This window comes from Lactuca saligna, chromosome 2, assembly GCF_052625555.1.
Source record: "Lactuca saligna cultivar CGN05327 chromosome 2, ASM5262555v1, whole genome shotgun sequence".
In the NCBI taxonomy this organism is placed as follows: Eukaryota; Viridiplantae; Streptophyta; class Magnoliopsida; order Asterales; family Asteraceae; genus Lactuca; species Lactuca saligna.
Genome location: NC_136418.1, coordinates 13,067,318 through 13,075,028, shown reverse-complemented (window position 1 = coordinate 13,075,028; position 7,711 = coordinate 13,067,318).

The window sequence follows — 7,711 nt, the reverse complement described above, 5'->3', positions numbered from 1 at the left end:
AGCAGATAGAGTCTTGCCAATCTTGGTCCGCAGAATGGCCTGAAAGGAGATTCAAGGCAGGACAGCCCTAAGTCAGATTACATAAGTAGTCGCCAGTGCTAGAATGCATACCCTCCGCACCGTTCGTCTAGAAGATGCTCACGAGAGGTCAGAGAGAAACCATGAAACCCTGCTGCAAGCACTGGCTGAATCACGAGCTGAAGTCATAGGGCTCCGAGTACGCCAGATGGTGTACGAAAGACACCTACTTGACATGGAACGTCAATTGGCTGAACTAAGAGTTCACCAGAGTGATAACCATCACCAATAGTAGACTCTTTACTTTATTTCCTTACAAAGAATAATCGTAATTTTCTGTCTATACCTGATGTGGCATTTTCTAGGAAATTTTCTTGTTCCGTAAGTACTTTAGCTAGGTCTTTAGGCTGTCAGGAACTGTCTTCTGCGGATATGATGTAAGACCTTTACAAGTTCATTTTCCAGATCCTTACATCGTGAATATCAAAGATATTGAAAGCCGGCTAACTTCTGTGTCATTCTTCATTCAAGTACTCTTATCATACTTTCATTGGAGTCTATATGAAACATGCTTTAGTCAAGTCATTGGACTATAGCGATTTATCTCCAGAGACACTTCCAAGCCTCTTTCCGTGGTTGGATCTTGTTATTCACCAACCCATGATACCTCAGCTCGAACGACAAACGTCTTACGACCATTCTACAAACATACTCCCATTCCGTACTAGGACTGCATCATAGGGATGTAGGTCAAACCTTCGCGAACATATTTTCATTCTTTACTAGGACTGCATCATAGGGATGTAGGTCAAACTTTCGAGATCATACTCTTACTCTTTTCAAGAATAATCTAATTACATCAAGGGTCAACCAGAATCGCTCACAAAACCTTTATTCTTTCGTATTAACAAAATCATGTCGTCATCCGGAAACAACCAGCCAAGCAACGAGACCTCTACTTTTCCTATGGATGCCGCTACCTTTCAAATGGCAGTTACAGCTGCCGTAGTGGCTGTCGTAACCGCGGTTCTTGCACACCATAGCGCTAACAGCACAGTCAATGCTACTGATGGGAATGAAGTTTCCAATCATGGTATCCATCCAGGAAGTCACCAAACGGTAACGGCCTCAGGCCCGCTGTAGCACTTGGTTTCCGGTATGTGAATTTTATTTGAGCATTTCCCTATTTTAGCCTTGGACTCAGCGAGTCATAAGGTCCGACTCGCCGAGTAGGGACGAGACTCAGGAAACGTTTAAGTTGGCGACTCGGCGAGTCCATATCCCGGACTCGGCGAGTCACCGCTGCTGGATGAAACCCTAAATTTCAAGGGTTTGCACCCTATTTAAACCCTCATTCCGCCCCAACCTCGTCCCCATTCACCCCCAGAACTCCCAGCCTCACTTTTCCCTTATTTCCTTGAGAGATTGAAGTGTTTTTGGAGTGTTCTTGAAGATTTTGAGGAGAAAGAAGAGTAGATCAAGAAGAGGAGAAGGAGACCAGGCATCTTTGTGTCATCCCAACGTTTTCCTTGAGGTATAGCTCGTTTCCCCCCTGTTTTCAAGCTTGTATTCTCTTTTAGCTTCATAGGAGTCCTTCTTGGGCTCTTCCCCAAGCTTGTTTGTGCTTTGTGGGTTGTAATAAGTTGTTAGCCTTTAGATCTAGGCATGATTTAGTCCTTGGAACTTGGATCTAATGCCTTTATGGGGTCATATTGCATGAAAGCCCTAGATCTACCTCTTTTGGTGCACTTTGAGCCTTAAAATCCATATTGGTGAATATCTACACGTAAAGTTGGAAACTTTACGTGTGATTTGTGTCCTAGAAGCCCAGATCTGTGAATGGCATGGACTGGAATTGAGCAAATCGGCGTATTTGTTGGATGCATGGCTGCGACTCGGCGAGTCGTATATGTGACTCGACGAGTCTGGTCGCGAGTCACTGGACTGGTCCCTTCATGATGTGTCGAGTTGAGCCGTGAGTCACAGGGGGTGACTCAGTGAGTTGGGAGCTGAACTCACCCATGTTAGGACTCGGCGAGTCAATGCCCTGACTCGGCGAGTCCAAGGCAATCTTCATAGATCAAGAACAGACTCGGCGAGTTGTTCATACAACTCGGCGAGTCTTAGCATATGTGTTCTTCGGATGAAGATGAACTCGACGAGTTGTTCATACAACTCGGCGAGTAGGATGAAGGAGTTGAATGTCAGTTTAGAAGATGAACTCGTCGAGTCATAGCCCAACTCGACGAGTAGAATCAGGGACCCGGGACAATTGTCTGGATAGGGACTCGGCGAGTGGAGATCCACTCGGCGAGTCGGGTCAACTAAAAGTTGACTTCGAATTGACTTAGGGCTAGACCAGGGGAAAAATGGTCTTTTTACCCAAAGGACAGTTAGCAGTGTATGATTAAGTATATTGTGGGAATTACAGCCAGGGAGTTTCCGGAGTAGCAGCAGCAGTAGTAGGTGATCAATTCCCACTCAGACCAGTAGCTATTTCGAGGTGAGTTTCCTTCCAGTAGTAACGGGTCTAAGGCAGCAAGGATGGCCCGTATAAATGAGACGTTAGTATTAGAGTGTGGGCTAAGCCCGTATCTCTTAGTTGAGCTGATTATGATATATGTCAGTATGATAGAGTTATCTATACTTGTTGTCTGTGTGATACTTGTATGATAAGAGTTGGCGGTTGAGTGTGGGCGAGGCCCGTATCTCTCCGAGAATGGAGTGTGGGCTAGGCTCGTATCTCCCAAATAGCAAAGTGTGGGCGAGGCCCGTATCTTCACGAGTGTGGGCGGGGCCCGTATCTCTCAGAAAGTGAGGTGTGGGCGGGGCCCGTATCTTCACGAGTGTGGGCAGGGCCCGTATCTCCTAATTGCATGTTATTTGTTAAATGCTTGTATGGTATGGGGTATTATGGGGGAGCTCACTAAGCTTTGTGCTTACGGTTTCAGTTTTGGTTTCAGGTATCTCCTCAGCTAGGGGAAAGGAGTCGGCGCGGTAGCAGCATGTCACACACACACACCCTCTTCGGTTTCCGCATTTACGAGCTTTACTGGGATTGATACTCTGATATTCTGATTAGTTGTATGATTTGGTTTTCAGACATGGTTTAGTTTATATTATGGATGATCGAATGATGTTTTAATTATTAATATTTTCTAAAGTAACGTCTTTAAACAAAAAAAAAATTGATGTGAAAATTGGGTCGTTACAAGTTGGTATCAGAGCCCTGGTTTGAGGGATTCGGACACGCCTTCGGGAGTGTCTGAACTCAAATCAAGGGATTGAAAGAATTTCTAAAAGAAAATGTTCTCTAAAACCTGGAAAAGAGTCATAAGAAAGAGCGAAGTGTGTGACGTGCGCGATCGGCCGAGCTCAAGTAAGTATTCCCCATAGTACCCATACAAGTTAATGTTATGTTTATCAGCTTTCGTAGAACCGCATGCTAGAATAGGACTAAGGATCTAGGGGTGATGTCTTATGTGCCTACTATTTGTGTCTCAGTTGTGTGAGAAATTGCATGCTAGTTAAGGAGTAGACGGTAAGTGGGATAGCCTGAATAGGTTATGCCTGGTAGTATGAGCTTAGTACTATATGCTAGCTCAGTTCCTGACAGTGGATAGAGTTAAGTGAGACTGTTACCCTAGTCTGAATGCTGCTTGCTTCGTGCTTCGTGGGACTCTGAATAATGGGAGTTAGCCATTAGTCGAATGCGTCACGTCACATGTAATCGGGATTGGATAATCTTAGAGTGCCGAATTTGATCCTACTGCGTAGCTCTTGTTTGAGTCCAACTGTTGTAGGGACGAGTCCGGTACTCAAAGGATTATCTGAGCCTCGTCACGTGTGATGGCATTCGAGTAATGGCCAATTGGCATCATAATGAGGCCTGCAGCAGCTGAGGACTGGTTAGAGTAGAATTAGAGATCTCCCTAGGGCAAGCCTAGGATGAGTATAGCTTTGATCAGCAGTAGTGAAGGAGATCTGGTGGAGTCGAGGAATTCCTTGGAGAAGGTACGGATAGATGTGGAAGGTAGTATGGGCCCGTACTACTGAAAGCAAAGGATCCGTACCCGAACCAAGGAAGGCCAAGATGAGACCAGGGAACCTGTAAGTAGTTGAGATCCCTCAGAAAGTAGCGGTATCACTAATGATTATTATGATGTTTTGCAGAATGGTGGTACTTCGACCAAGACCGACAGATGGCGGTTCAGGAGAGGGGTCAGGTTCGGGATCAGGCTCCGAGCCGATTGACGAGAGGCTACGTGAGTTCATCACGTCGGAGATCACCAGGGGCATCCTCGAGTCGACCCCCATTCTCTTTGGGTCGATCAAGGAAGGGATCATAGAGTTGATGGAGGATCGCCTACGGGCATTCAGGAGCGATTTAGCCTCTAGCCAGTCAGGATCTCGCACACTGTCCTTCAAGGACTTCAGGGGCAGTGGTGCGCCAGATTTCCATGGGGTGAAGGACCCCATTGTCGCCAGGCGGTGGATTGCAGATATCGAGTCTGCCCAGTTGACTAGCTTCTGCCCCGAGGGGTCGAAGGTGAGGTACGCAGCAGGGTGTTTACGAGACCGAGCCCGGGATTAGTGGGAGTCAGTGGGTGACTCGTTGGGAGCCTCAGCTATCGAGGCAATGACCTGGTCGGACTTTGTGACTAGGTTCAGGGCAGAGTTTGCATCGGCGGTCGAGCTTCAGCAGCTGGCCAGAGAGTTTCTAGACATGAGGCAGACGACGGAGACTGTGGCGGAGATCACCCCCAAGTTCCGGGAGAGGGCTTTATTGGTGCCCCAGTATGCTGGTGACGAGGACATGAGGAGGACTCGTTACCATGATATGCTACGAGCTGACATTCAGGAGCATGTTAGCTTTTCGGCTTGCCCTACCCTGGACTTTATGATTTCCAGGGCTAGGGAGAGGGAGATAGATTTGGAGCACATCCGGAAACGGAAACTAGAGGACGGTCAAGCAGGAGGGGCTTCGGGGAAGAAGCCCAAGGGATCAGACGGTAGGCCAAAAGGTCATTCAGGATCGAGCCGCTGCGGGAAATGTGGCAGGACGCACGTGGGGATATGTAGGATGGGATCAGGAGGCTGTTACAAGTGCGGCAAGACAGGGCACTTTAGCAGGGATTGTACTGCTCCAGTTTCAACTATTCAGACATCCGAGTTGCTGTGTTTTCACTGCAACCAGAGGGGCCACAAGAAGGCCAATTGCCCCCAGTTGATAGTTGCAGCGCCAGTAAAGGCGCCAGCTCCAGCGACCCTGCGGATCACGGATGGTCGGCAGGGCAAGGCAGAGGCTCCAGTGGTGAGGAGTCGGGCATTTCAGTTGACTGCCGAGGAGGCACGCGCCGCACCCGATGTGGTGACGGGTATGATTCTTCCCCTTTATATTTTTATGATGATGTTATGTTATTGATATGTGCTCTATATGTATATGTATGCCTTAGGATCGTTCCATGTGAACGGCCTCCCAGTTCAAGTGTTATTTGATTCAGGAGCATCCCAATCATTCGTTTCCCTTGCACTTAGCAAGAAGTTTCATGAACCATCGGGCGAGTTAGATTGCCCTTTGGAAGTGGAGATCGCTGACGATCGATCGGTGCGTGCATCGATGATATTCCGAGATTGTGTGTTGCGTCTGTTCGAGGAGCGCTATTTGGTAGATTTGGTTCCCATTCCGTTGCGTGGGAACAAGGTGATTATAGGCATGGATTGGCTGAGCCCCAATGGGGCGGTGATAGATTGCGCGCAGCAGTTAGTACGGGTCAGGACCCCAAGCGGGGGAGAGATAGTGATTCAGGGAGAGAGGCCCCAGCGAGGACCGACCTTTTGTTCCGCCGCAAGGGCGAGGCGCTACGTTCAGCAGGGTTGCACCGGTTTTGTAGCTTACGTCTTGGATGCCCGGGTGAAGGGCAAGACAACGATTGATGATGTTCCTATTGTTCGTGACTACCCGGATGTGTTTCCCGAGGATTTGCCGGGGATACCTCCAGAGAGGCAGGTTGAGTTCAGGATCGACCTAGTTCCTGGTGCGGCTCCGATAGCCAAAGCACCGTATCGACTTGCTCCCCCTGAGATGCAGGAGTTGTCTACACAGCTTCAGGAGCTGTTAGACAAGGGTTTCATTCGGCCGAGCAGTTCGCCTTGGGGAGCGCCGATCTTATTTGTGAGGAAGAAGGATGGGTCGCATCGTATGTGCATTGATTGCCGGGAGTTGAACAAAGTAATGGTGAAGAACCGTTACCCACTTCCGAGGATAGATGACTTATTTGATCAGCTTCAGGGAGCGTCTTGGTTCTCCAAGATCGATCTACGCTCCGGTTATCATCAGATGAGGGTTAGAGATGAGGATGTACAGAAGACTGCTTTCAGGACCCGGTATGGTCATTATGAGTTCGTGGTGATGCCATTTGGGCTCACCAATGCCCCAGCCGCGTTCATGGATCTCATGAACCGCGTGTGCAGATCGATGCTGGATCGGTCGGTGATAGTATTCATAGATGACATCTTGGTATATTCCAAGACACAGGGGCAGCACGAGGAGCACCTGCGGGAGGTGTTGGAGACTTTGAGGAGGGAGAGACTTTTCGCAAAGTTCTCCAAGTGTGAGTTCTGGTTGCGCGAGGTGCAGTTTCTTGGTCATCTCGTCAACCAGAAGGGTATTTTGGTAGATCCGGCCAAGATTGAGGCCGTGATGCAGTGGGAGGTCCCGAGGTCTCCATCTGAGATTCGGAGCTTCCTAGGGCTGGCAGGCTATTATCGGAGATATATTTAGGACTTCTCCAAGATAGCAGTGCCGCTCACCCGACTAACCAAGAAGTCGGTGGTTTTTCGTTGGGGGCCTGAGCAGCAGGCGGCATTCGAGACTCTCAGACAGAGATTGTGCGAGGCTCCGATCCTTACCTTGCCAGAGGGAGTAGAGGACTTTGTAGTCTATTGTGATGCTTCGATCACAGGTATGGGAGCAGTATTGATGCAGCGAGGCCATGTGGTAGCTTATGCCTCGAGATAGTTGAAGCCTCACGAGGCTAATTATCCTACCCACAACTTGGAGCTGGGGGCAGTTGTATTTGCCCTCAAGATTTGGAGACATTACATTTATGGGGTCCACTGTACTATATACACGGATCACAAGACTTTGCGATATCTTATGGATCAGCCGAGTTTGAACATGAGGCAGAGGAGATGGTTGGACGTGCTGAAGGACTATGACTGTGAGATCCTTTATCATCCAGGGAAGGCCAATGTGGTGGCCGACGCCCTAAGCCGCAAGGCGTCGACGGTCCCTATCAGAGATCTGTGTATGAGGATGACAGTGATCACTCCGTTGTTGGAGCGGATCAAGGAGGCTCAGATGGAGGGCCTCAAGGAGGAGAGGCAGAAGTGTGAGAGGATAGTGGGCCTAGTAGCTTCATTTGATTACGACAGTCGGGGTTTGTTGACGCTTCATGGTAGGGTGTGGGTACCGTACTGGGGTGGGGTACGGCAAGTATTGATGGACGAGGCTCATAAGTCTCGATTTTCTATCCACCTAGGAGCGACGAAGATGTATCGAGATCTTCGACCTGATTATTGGTGGCCCTGCATGAAGCGGGATGTCGCTTGGTATGTTGAGAGATGTTTGACCTGCCGGAAGGTCAAGGCGGAGCACCAGAGACCTCACGGCAAGATGCAGCCGTTAGAC